Source organism: Rana temporaria, chromosome 1 (genome assembly GCF_905171775.1).
Source record: "Rana temporaria chromosome 1, aRanTem1.1, whole genome shotgun sequence".
Classification (NCBI taxonomy): Eukaryota; Metazoa; Chordata; class Amphibia; order Anura; family Ranidae; genus Rana; species Rana temporaria.
The window spans coordinates 401229037-401242470 of NC_053489.1; the positions used below are offsets into that span (position 1 = coordinate 401229037).

The 13434-nt window shown below is 46.1% G+C and overlaps 1 protein-coding gene across 1 annotated transcript in view; it reads left to right on the top strand.

Moving 5' to 3' along the window:
- The window catches only part of JSRP1 (junctional sarcoplasmic reticulum protein 1), a 127830-nt gene that overhangs the window by 484 nt on the left and 113912 nt on the right, over positions 1-13434 (top strand). The gene's annotated exons all lie outside the window — the stretch shown is intronic.

Below are 13434 nucleotides of genomic sequence, written 5' to 3' on the forward strand. Positions count from 1 at the left end.
TCTAGATAGATGGAGAAATATATATATATACTTTAGTATTATTAAAGCTGAGTTCCAGTCACGTGTGAGAAAAATAAAAGTCAAAAACTGTAGCTGCTGCCTTTAACCACTTTCGGACCGCCGCATGTACATTTACGTCAGCAGAATGGCACGGACAGGCACATTGGCGTGGGTCGGGGGTCTGATCGGGGCCCCCCCCCCCCCCCGGTACATGCGCCGGTTCCCGTGGCAAAAAATAAAAATCGCAGAGGCGATCAAATACCATCAAAAGAAAGCTCTATTTGTGGGAAGAAAAGGACGCAAATTTTGTTTGGGAGCCATGTCGCGCGACCGCGCAATTGTCTGTTAAAGCGACGCAGTGCCGAATTGTAAAAACCCCTTGGGTCATTTAGCAGCATATTGGTCCGGTCCTTAAGTGGTTAAAAAAAAAAAAAGAGTCACTCTCCTGTCCCGCGATCTGCTCACCCCAGTCAGTCGCACCCGCTATCATCGTTCCTCGGCGCCAGCATCTTTACTATAGGCACCCGGCTGTGACAGCTCGTGGCTTCACAGCCGGGTGCCCACTGGGCATGCGGATCGCGGCTGGTCGATGCAGTTTTCTGGGACCTGTTAATGTCCCAGAAGACTGGGTGGGGGGACAGAAGTGGGAGCAAGTACCTGCCAATATTGGGTACCCACTCCTCAAAAGTGCCAATTCTTCAAGACAAGTCCCTAAAGTGGTTGTAAACCCTTTACAACCACTTTAACCTACAGGTAAGCCTAGATTGAGGCTTACCTGTAGGTGCTTGAAATATCTCCCAGACCTGCACGGTCTAGGATATATTTGCAAATCGCCGTACAGCGATTTGTTCAGCGCATGCGTCAGAGTTAGAAAGGGTACGCTGTGTTTTCTAACTCCGGTCATGCCATGAGTGGAGGCGACTCCGGCCACTCACAGAGCCAGAGTTTGCGGCCCCCGGATAGAAGATGGGTGAAGAATGGCCACTCGCTACTCGCGGGGAAGGTGGGGACATTGCAGGCTTCTCCTGCAGGTAAGTGTCACATAATGGGCTACTATGCGATGTAGTAGTAGTCCATTATGATTTACCTTTGCAGGGAAATAAAGAGGAAGTAACACCCATTAGGGTTTACTTCCTCTTTAAAGGGAACTTCCCCTTTTGGGGGGAGCTCCGCTTAAAAACCCTTAACGTCAATGTAACTGGGAGGCCCGAGTTGCCATTAATGCAGCCCATTGACATGAATGCAGCCCCACCATTGCCATGAATGCAGCCCCACCATTTCTATCAGTTTCTGGTGAAGCCCGTAGAAGGAGTTTTTATACTGCAATGAGCTGACCTTTGAGGTTGCAGGACCTCTGACCCTCTGTCTGGATAGCACTGATTGGCCCTGTGCTGATTACATTCACTCTCCCAAGAAAAAAAATAAAACCTCTCTAGCAATACACACCAAACTGAGCATGTGCAGACTGACTCCAAAGGCTCTGTCTTATCAGGGAGGAGAGGATCTGTCCATAAAAGTTCAAGCACCTTTTTTACACAATGCAGAGGATTAACCCCCTTAAGTTCCACAGTGAGTATAACAAGCATGCTTTACTGCATATACACATTGGTTTTACTGTTGTGGGTTTAGTAACACTTTAAAGGCGCCAGATTAAAAAATAAAAATAGTATTTAAAACAACCAAACTTGGCGTTTTGAATGCTTTTAAAGCAGAGGTCCACCCTTAAAAAAAAAAAAAAAATAGCCAAGAAGGCTACAAAAAATTTGAAAAAATATTATATATATATATTTTTATACTTACCAGAAGTGGCTGTTACTAGGCAGATCGTCCTAATCTGCCACTTCCTCGTCCGTGGTGGTCTTCTTTCTTCTGCTCCTCATGCTGCCTCCTGGGAAATGGGGAGTGGTGTTTTCTGGGACCTTGTGTGTGTCCCAGGAGACATCCGCCCATTTACATAGGGCTGAGCGACTCGCGCATTCCCTCACCAAGGATGGCGGCGGGGGACCCCGAGACCCGAGCGATTGCTTGGCTTTGGCTGCCGACATCGCGGGCACCCTGGACAGGTAAGTGTCCTTATTAAAAGTCAGCAGCTACAGTGTTTGTAGCTGCTGACTTTTATTTTTTTTAAATTCTGGACACAGGAAATAATTGCTTCTTGTGTGTCCATGCAGTGACAGATATTTGCAAACGCCCTTTACCCAAAGTACCAAATTGCTTGTCTACAAGTCGTCCAGAATACGGCGGCACGACTTGTAACAGGAAAAAAACCCTGGGAATCAATCTCTCCCTTCCTTATGTCCCTCCACTGGTTGCCCGTAAAAGACAGAATTAAGGCACTATGCCTGACGCACAAATGTGTTCAAGGAAGTGCCCCCCAATATCTATGTGAAAAATGTAAATGTCACAACCCCAATCGTGTTCTCCGTTCTACTAACCAAAACTTACTCCAGATACCAAAGGCCAGAGAAGAACGAAGATTTGCCGTCCAAGGACCTAGACTGTGGAACGCTTTACCAACCAGCATCCGAACGGAAGTGAATCACCAGGCCTTCAGAAAAAAAACTCAAAACCCATCTATTCTGAAGGCAAAACATAGTAGGAAATGGATACCAAGCGCCCTGAGGCGATTCAGTTCGCATGTGTTGCGCTATATATGTTTTTCACTCACTCACTCACTGCGGCGGTGCGCTTGCAGAATGGGGAAAAAAAGTCCTGAAAGCAGCATCTTTGGGGTGGTGTGGGATAACTGCCCCTGCCATTGCCATTTAAACTGCCCCTGCCATTGAAATCAAGCAGAGCTTTTCGGGCACTTTTTTAACCCCTTGTTTACCCCTTTTTGGGGTTAAAAGCGCCCTTCTCCCGCCTGCACAGCGCCGGTAAAACTAGCAGCACTTTACCGCTAACGCTCAAGCGGTCTGAGTGTGAAAGTAGCCTTAGGAAAGCTAAAAAATTTCCCTGTCTCTGCATGTGCATTTTTGCGTCGTGTGCGCAGATTCGCTGACAGGCTTTGCATGTGCATTTTTGCGTCGTGTGCACAGATTCGCTGACAGGCTTTGCATGTGCATTTTTGCATCACCTGTGCATGCAACATAATGCTACTGCCAGGAGGGCAGAGACACTTTATGAGGCTGACTGAATATCTGCTTTAGCCCTGGTTCACATTGGTGCGATTTCACATGTCATGTTGACAGCAATTGCCGGCAATGGCACCGTCCTTATCGGTGAGACGACGCATTTGCGGCGCCGCACCAATTTCAAAAGTAGTTTCTGTATTACTTTTTGCGCTTTCCATTGACATCTGTGCAGAAACCCGCACAGATGTCTCTGAAATTGCCACTGAAATCGGGACTGACTTGCCGGAATGAAATGGTGCGAGTTCAGCTGAACTCGCACCATTTCATTCCCACACTCAGTGTGAACCTAGGCTTGAAGTGATTGTATGAAAAAATGAATGAAAATTAATATATAGAGGAGAAAACCATCTATAGTACATTACATAGTGTATATATAGATACCATGATGCAAACGCACACTGCACTCAGGCCTCACACCCGCACTCACATGGTTAAACTGGGAACAGTGGCAGGTTCCATGCAGCTGCTGCATCTCAATTGACATGATTGGGACTCCCTACACAGGGATGCATGGAACCCCTGTGCACCTCCACACAGGCAAACAAGGCCCTTGCATGAGTGCACACTATATAGTACACTCATGTGAACGAGGCCTACATTTCCCACTGCCGTCACAGATGTTTGCAATCATCTGCAGCCAGAAAGCCTGTACAAATCAATGAAAGACCGACAGGCATCACAGTTGTTCACATGTAAACAGGCATCCAAGGTGAAATGTGCAATTAGGGAAAGATGAGCGGTCCTAGACTCATCTGTCTGTAATGGCATGTAATAATTTGGATATGCTTTTTGCAAACACCTGTGATTCTTGACAGTGTATGGTCTTAATTCAAAGAGAAGTAGAGGATTTTTTTTTCTTTTAAGGCCTCGTACAGACGGGCGGACTGCTCGCTGAAAACGGTCCGCCGGACCGTTTTCAGCGGACATGTCCGCCCAGAGATTTCTGTCTGATGGTTGTACACACCATCAGACAGAAATCCGCGCGGACAGACAGCGCGGTGACGTGTCCGCGTCGTCGCCGTGACGATGACACGGCGACGTGCGCGACGCTGGAAGGTCAATGCTTCCATGCATGCGTCTAAGTGATTCGACTCATGTGAGGGATGGCGGCCGGTCGGACATGTACGGTGAGTCTGTACAAACGACCGAACATGTCCGACGGACAGGATTACAGCGGACATGTTTCTTAGCATGCTAAGAAACATTTGTCCGCTGCAAAACGGTCGGCTGGACAAATGTCCGCTGGAAACCTGTCCGGTCGGCCGTACACACGACCGAACATGTCTGCTGAAACTGGTCCGCGCACCAGTTTCAGCAGACATGTTCGGTCGTCTGTACGGGGCCTAAGAATCATACTTACCCAGGTGGATGCAGCATCGGTCCGATGCTGCATCTGTCCCCAGCTGGCTCTAACACTGAGAACTGAGTTATCAAACACCACTGATTGCCAGGTTCTCAGAGCTTTGTGAGCTGAGAGCTGGTCACTGTCTGCTCAATCCCCCCCGCCGTTGTCTGTTGAAAAACTGAAAACAATTGTCTGATGGAGCATACAGACGGTCAGATTGTCCGATAAAACCCGTCTAATCGCGGGTATGAACCTTAAGAGGGCCCTGCTCAGAAGACCATATGGTCATGATCTTTCCCGAGCCAGGAGCGTGGATTCATTCCTGTGACCTCATGTATGACATGTTGGATTTTCACCAGCCTGTGATGTTGGCCAATAGTGGGCTTCACCCCCTCTCTACTTAAAATGGGATCACTAATGTGATCCACAGAGAAGTACAACCAAATTAGCTTTTTTTTTTTTTCAATGAAGGCCACTCACATCTATGCAGTGCAATTCTGATCCGGTTAAAAAAAGGGTCCTGTGCAAGTTTAGTGTGATGCGGTGCGAATTTCATCCCTATAGACTTCAATAGAACCGCATTGAAATTGTAGTCCTGTGTTCACATCAATGCAAATCCAGCTGTTTTTTTTTTTTTTATTTCCCTCCTCTCCTGTCAGTAGCGGAGGAGCGTAGTTTTTGAGATGCATCATTTCCAGTCAGCTGGAACGCAGGTGGAGCACAAACTGGGCGATTTCTATATAATACATGCTGATCCTTGTCTTCTTTGATGTAAATGCGATACAACCTTCTTTTTTTTATATATATATATATATATATATATATATATATATATATATATATATATATATATATATATATATATATATATATATATATATATATATATATATTTTGAATTATTGCACCATGGGAGTGTCCTTTCCTCTCCCTCTCTATATGACACTGGAGCTTTGAATATGATATATATATATATATAATTTATTTATTGAGTGAATGGATGACAGCAGTGGTCTGGATTCATTCCTGTGACCTCATGTATGACATCTTGAATTTTCACCATATGCGTAATTTGACTCTCTGTAATAGGGGTCAATTAAGTCTGGTAAGTGCATTGTGTGTCTGCATGTGGGTGGAGATGAACCTTTCCTATACTCGCTGAGGACGTTATTCACATGTGGGATCTATACATGGACTTCATAGTTTTTATGTATCATTTAAATGAAGATGTATGCATTTGTTTATTCACTATGGTGATATGTAATTTATGATATAACAGCGCGGTCTCTTTGTTTCTTTTCATATTAGGTGTTTTTTTACACGTTACAGCTCTTTATTGTAGTTTATTTAGTTTGTGGGTATATATTTGTGTGGGTTTGGAACCTGTTGGTTCTTATATTTTATTTTAGTAAAATTGTACATATCACAATTATATAGTGTATCCAGGTTAATTATACCCTGTTTGTTTTTTTTTTTGTTTTTCAGGACAAATTGGGTTTTTGTCGGTGTAAATAGTAATGGATATCTCATTTTTTTAACACCAAAAGAAAAACTGAAACAAAATAGTAAAAAAAAATATATATATTTTTTTAATTTAGCTATCTATTTCTTACTATTACTATAACCTACCGTCAAACAACAACCCAAACTAAATTCTCCTGCTCCTGGTAATTGCAGTGATGCCACATACTGTATGTGTATGTTTGTACCTGTAGTAGGGCCCAGAAACAATGGTGCACATGTTTCTTCTTTTTTTTTTTTATTCTGCCAAAAAATAAAAATAAATGGGTTCCTTGCCAGCTCAGACATTGGCCAAGTAGATTTGATGATGATGGTTTTAATTTGGACTTAAAGCGGTGGTTCACCCTTAGAGGGCATTTTTTAGCCTTAGATTCCTGCTCGTTTTTACTAGGGGAATCGGCTATTTGTTTTAAAATATGAGCATTACTTACCTGTTTACGAGATGCATCCTCTCCGTCGCTTCCGGGTATGGGCTGCGGGAATGGGCGTTCCTTCTTGATTGACAGTCTTCCGAGAGGCTTCCGACGGTCGCATCCATCGCGTCACGATTTTCCGAAAGAAGCCGAACGTCGGTGCGCAGGCGCAGTATAGAGCCGCACCGACGTTCGGCTTCTTTCGGCTACGAGTGACGCGATGGATGCGACCGTCGGAAGCCTTTCGGAAGACTGTCAATCAAGAAGGAACGCCCGCTCCCGAAGACCCATACCCGGAAGCGACGGAAGAAGATGCAGCTCGAAAACGGGTAAGTACGGCTCATATTTTAATACAAATAGCCGATTCCCCTAGAACGAGCAGGAAGCTAAGGGGAAAAAAAATGGTTGAACTCCCGCTTTAACTGTATCCCAGGGCTCATATGACAATGTGGAGTGTATTCATAGTATAATGGAAGAGGTGGACACTGACATTTCAAAAGAGTTGAAAGTCTCACTGAGGAAACCCACTGAAAGATAATTGGAAATAACAAACACATACAACAGTTGTAAAGCAGATCTATGAAGAGTTTTTTATTTTATTGAAACCATTAAATATGCCTAGCTAATGTTTAGCTTTAGGCCCCTTTCACGCTGAGGAGTTTTTCAGGCGGTACAGCGCTAAAAATAGCGCCTAAATACTGCCTGAAAAACTCCTGCCCAGCCTTCTCAATGTGAAAGCCTGAGGGCTTTCACACTGAGGCGCTGCGCTGGCAGGAGAGAAAAAAAATCTCCTGCAAGCAGCATCTTTGGAGCGGTGAGAGGAGCGGTGTGTATACCGCTCCTTCCCATTTTAAACGATGGGAAACCGCGGTAATACCGCCCGCAATGTGCCTCTGCAAAGGCGCATTGGGGCGGTATTAACCCTTTATCGCCCGCTAGCAGGGGTTAATACCACACCGCTAGCGGCCGAATCCCACGGCAATTCCGACGGTATAGCGCCGCTATACCGCCACCGCACCTCCACTGCCCCGTGTGAAAGGGGCCTTACAATTACAATCTCCAAGCACACCAGTATGTCTTATTAGACCCCTTTCACATTGGGGCGTTTTCCATGCGCTTTAGTGCTGTAAATAGCCTCTGCTAAGCACCTGAAAACCGCCTCCCATTCATTCAAGTGTGAATATTTACACTGGGGCGGTGTGCTAGCTGGACGTTCCGAAAAGTCCTGCAAGCAGCATTTGCGGGGCGGTTTGGGAGCACTGTATTTAGCACTCCCAAAACGCCCTGCCCATTGGAATGAATGGGCAGTGCTTCTGAAGCGCCGCAACACAGGAGTTTTTACCCCTTTTAACAGGGGCCATTGGCGTTTTAGGGGTATAGCGTTGCTAAAACGAGCAGCGCTTTATTGCTAAAACGCCCGTGGCCCCAGTGTGAAAAGAGGTCATGGCACTGTTCAGGCGGTGCTTTTTGGACGCTAGAGGGGCTTTTAACCCCAAAGAAGAGATTCGAAAAACTCCCATGTTGCGGCATTTTCAAAGCGCTTTTTAGGTGATTCGGAAGTGCTGCCTATTCATTTCAAACCGCCTTAAAGATGCTGCTTGCAGGACTTTTCGTAATGTCCCGCAAGCGCACCGCCCCAGTGTGAAAAGTCACACTTGAATGAATGGGAGGTCGTTTTCAGGTGCTTAGCAGAGGCTATTTCCAGTGCTAAGGTGCCTGAAAACTGCCCCAGTGTCAAAGGGGTCTAAAGCGCCGCTAAAACGAGCAGCACTTTAGCACTAACACAGCCGCGGCCCAGTGTGAAAGGGGTCTTATGTCGTGTACACACGATCTGGTTTCTCGGCGGGGAAAACACCACCGAGGACCGGCTTGGTCCCTTTTCCCCGTGTACACACGGCCGGTTTTCCTGACAGGTTTTTTAGCGCTGCCTTTGTGTGTTTTTTGGATCCTGCTATCCTTTTTTCCAGTGCTTGGTAGCTGCACTAGGAATCAGCCTGCAAGAAGGAGATCAGCTAAAAGTAGTTGGATCTGTATGTGCATTATAATTACCGTATTTATCGGCGTATACCGCGCACTATTTTGCCCGGAAAATCAGGGCAAAATCATGGGTGCGCGATATACGCCGATACCCGCTTTCCCGCGCCGAGTTTGAATACTGCGCCGACATATACCGAGCGCAGTACACTCGTGTATAGTCGGGCAGTCTCGGCTACACTCGCGCTCACGTCCTGTACGTCCAGGACGTCAGCGCAAGCATTGCCGACTATACGCGAGTGTACTGCGCTTGGTAATACGGTAATCAAAATTAGTCGATTAATCGAACACAAAAAATTTGATCAGTAACAGCCCTAATTTTTGGGGAATATTTATTATAGAAAAAAGTAAAAAATATAGAATTTTTTTCAAAATTGTCGCTCTATTTTTGTTTATAGCGCAAAAAATAAAAACTGCAGAGGTGATCAAATACCACCAAAAGGAAGCTCTATTTGTGGGAAAAAAAGGACGCTAATTTTGTTTGGGAGCCACGTCGCACGATCGCGCAATTGTCCGTTAAAGCAACGCAGTGCCGAATCGCAAAAAGGGGCCTGGTCCTTTACCTGCATTTTGGTCCGGGTCTTAAGTGATTAAGCAGTGCTGATATTCCAGAATTCAGCAGCCCTATAGTATATCAAGTGAGTTCATGATAGGTCAGTTTACGTTTGACTCCTGTTATGAGTGGGGGCACTGCTGGTCTGCAAGTCTTGCTTAAAGCTTGTTGCCTCTATCTCTGGGTTCAGAGGCACCACACAGCTGGTTGTCAAGGGTTACAGCAGTGGATTGGTATGACTTTTAGAAGTGCCAGATAGAAATTTACTTTGTGCTCCTGTCCACCCTTGGTGTGGCAAGGTGGAGGCAGAGGCTGCAGCACTGGTATCTCTTGATTTCCCGAATGCCAGTGGCTCCAACCTGTTCACTCCTTCCTACACTTATGTAATGTTTGTTTGTGTACAGGGGTAGAAAAAGAAAATAAAGTTCTGGTGTGACCCCTCTAACACCTCCATCCCTAGTAGTACACAAAAAGACAAAAGGGGGCAGCTATTCAGTATATTTGGGCTTACTTGCACCTTCCTTTTGTTTCAGAAAGGTGAGGTGATGGGCTAGGGAGAATGGGTTGGTTTCCATCATGTCTTTTTGTGCCATGTTTCAGACCAAACCCCCAAACAATTAAAAGTACAATAGCTCACACCTAGGCTGATGATACACAAACGACTCAGCCACTAGTGAAGCTGCCATGACAGTTTGTCAAAATTGGCAGTAGCAAGATTGCTAAGAAGTTGCCTAGAAAACATGTGTTTAACCACTAGCTGACCAGCTCATGCAGATATACTGCGGTAGGTCGGCTTCCCTGCGTACTTGTACATCGGTCTGTGCAAGGAGGATAGCGGGCATGCGTGTCCTGCAGACTCGATGTCCGCCGCCGACCCGCAATTTATGTGAGGAGAGGCAGAACGGGGGAAACAAAGCGATCCCCCATTTTGCCAGATGACATGACCGAGATCTACTGTTCCCAGTGATCAGGAACAGTGATCACTGTCATGTTCCAGTAAGCCCCCCCTACAGTTAGAACATGCTGAGGGACCACACTTAACCCCTTTATCTACCCCTAATGTTAACCCCTTCCTTGCCAGTGACATTTTTACATTGATCAGTGCATTTTTATATCACTGATCAATCTAATAATATCACTGGTCCCCAAATGTCCACCACATTGTTGCAGTCAAGGAAAAATATGTAGAAGAATATATTTCGGCCTAAACTGTTGTCTACATTTATTTATTTAAATATATATATATATATATATATATATATATATATATATATATATTGTGACAGGAAGTCAGGTAATCTGTGGGCGTTGTCACAGACGGGACATACATTTCTGCCTTGTTTAGACAATACACCAATTGTTATTAGGCGTCGGCTGCAAGGGTGGCCAGAAGAGGCCTAAGGGCGTTGGAAAACTTCAGCTGTTCAGAATGAGGCAATTAAGGCCTCTATAAGTAATCCAGAGGATTACCACTGAATTGCTGCATCCTGAGGCTTTCTGAGTGAAAGAGAGCAGTAGCTGAAAGTCTTCTCATCAGATGAGGAGAGGATTGATTTTTCTGTGTGATAAAAATCAAAAGACTATTGTTTTTCTGCTGTATGACCAGCAGTGTCTGCCCAGCACTAGGCTGTGCCAGACTACATAGATAGGTTCCTGTGTGGTGAAGATAGACGCCCCAAGTGGCCAGGGTTTATTTTATGTTTGATTTTGTTTATGCTTTTTGGATGCTTGCACTTGTTTCTAGCAAGATGGAAGAATAAACCAAAATCTTTGTTTTCAACCGTCTTCGACTGCCTGTCTGTATAAATTCAGTGTGTAGTGAACCCATCCAAGGGGTCACACACCCCCCGCTACCGAGCTAACCCCTTACACATGGTGGAGTGCCGCGGGCAGTTAAAGTAAACCCAAAATGGAGGAGATACTGAAACAGCTGGCTATAGCAAATGCAAATCAACAGCAGACGAATGCAGGTTTGCAGCGGAGCCTTGCAGCTCAACAACAGGCTCACGCAGCTCAACAACAGGCTCACCAAGAGAGCATGGCAGCTCAACAACAGGTTTACCAAGAGAGCATGGCAGCTCAACAACAGGCTCAGGCAGCTCAACAACCGGCTCACGCAGCTCAATAGGCTCACCAAGAGAGCATGGCAGCTCAACAACGGGTTCACCAAGAGAGCCTTGCAGCTCACCGAGAGAGCATTGCAGGCTTGGAACAGAGACACCAGCAGCAAATGGTGGCCATCGTGAAACAGCTTCAGAGACAGCAGACCGAGGCTGGGAGTCAGGCCAGTAACATACCGACTTTTCGGGTAAGACACTTATTGCCAAAGATGACTGCAGATGAGGACCCTGAGATGTTTCTGACCACGTTTGAGAGAGCAGCGGAAAGAGAGAGTTGGCCTAAAGAACAGTGGGCTGGACTAGTGGCCCCCCTATTATCTGGAGAAGCCCAAAAGGCATATTTTGATTTGGAGCTTGCAGACGCAAAAAACTATGATCGATTAAAAGAGGAAATATTGGCACGTTTCGGTGTAACCCTGGATGTCCGTGCTCAGCGGGTCCACAATTGGAGTTATCAGCAGAGGAAGCCACCTCGGTCGCAGATGTATGACCTCATCCATTTGGCTAGGAAATGACTGCAGCCAGAAACTCTGTCCGGACCAAAAATTTTGGAGCGAGTAGTCATGGACAAATTTCTTAGGTCTCTTCCTAACACCCTGCAGAAATGGGTGAACCATGGTGGTCTGGAAACTGCAGACAAACTTGTAGACCTGGTCGAAAGGTACCTAACAGAGAATTGGTCCTCTTCCACCAGAGACGCACAGACTTTTCACCCCAAGACCAGACCCTCCCCACCTATAGGTAAGACTGCATCAAGGAATGGGGGTGGAGAGAGGTACCAAGGAGCAACTAGAGGAATTATCGGGACTACTGCTAATATTTAGCGAGAGCGGCCTGGAAGACCCATCCCACAGGAGAGGACCAGAAGGTTGATTTGTTACCGTTGCCGGGAAGAGGGACATGTAGCAGCGGTTTGCCCAGCGGGTGATAAACCCATGCAGTGTCTCTTTCTGACAGAGAGACGACAGTCCCTTTTTGCAACCACATGCACTGCAGTAAAGGGAAATGAGAAACCTTTATATAGAATGTGCTTAGATGGTAAAGATGTTGTGGTATTGTTGGATTCAGGTAGCCTGGTCACCTTAGTGAAAAGTGACCTAGTGGTGGGAAAAACCTTACATCCTAGGAAAATGGCGGTAGTTTGTGTACATGGGGACACTCGAGAATATCCGGTGACTACGGTTTCCTTTGAAACCTCCCTCGGTAACTTGTGTCACCAGGTGGGTTTAGTTCCCAAACTGCCACATGATGCCATTGTGGGAAGGGATTTCCCAAAATTCTGGGAACTCTGGGACTGCCCAGATTCCCCAGTAGGTGGTTCTTCTGAGTCTGAACCATCTACTCCAGAAACCTATAACTGTGAGGATTCTCCTGAGTTTCCATTCTCAGTATTAGCAGGGGAAACACCAGTCCCTAGGGAGGAGCCTGCTACCTCAGAAGAGGAACAGCGGCCGATAGGGTTTGATGACCTCGAGGTGCACAGAGAAAATGTTGTCACTGAGCAATTGAGGGACCTCACATTACTAAGAGCCCAGGAGAATGTAGTGAAGATAGATGGGGAGTTAGTTAACCCTGACGAGAGGGTTGCCCTCCCTTACTTCATTATTTACGCTGGACGCATGTGGCTCTCCCATTGATTTTGTATTCAAATATGCAAATTAGGGAAATACGGCAATTCACGAACATACGTGTGCCCGGCGCAGGCTACGTGCAGGTGCGCTTAAGTTCTACGTCCGGCCTAAAGTTATTCCCCATAAAGCAGGTGTAACTCAGCACCAGACGTACACAGGTCAGCTGGACAGCAGCTGCAGCAGCACCGTTACGAACGAGCTGAGCAACCACACTTGCAGGACAACACATCTGTATGCCAACATGCCAGGCAGGGCCGCCATCAGGAATTATGGGGCCCCTTACACAGCTTCAGGCATGGGCCTGGGGGGGTGCTGCCGCGAATTGAGAAAGACGAAATAAAGAAAAATATATATAAAAAAAGGAACTAAAAAGAAATAAAAAAATATCAAAAACATATTTTAAAAAAAAAAAAAAAAAAAAAAAAAGGTGACTTGCCATCTGGGGTCCTGTGCTCACACACACCACATCCACTTCACATTGGTTTAGCCCAAGTCCACCATGCAGGACTTGGGAGCAGCAACGCCACGCCAAGGCCCCAATGGTGTTGCTGTCCATTCATACCACATTCACACAGTCGTGGGTATAACCTCTCCCTGACGACCCAAGGTGACACGCCTTGCTGGCAGGAATGTCACCCACATTCACACACCAGTCACACTGTAGCCTGAACTACTGACCGTGT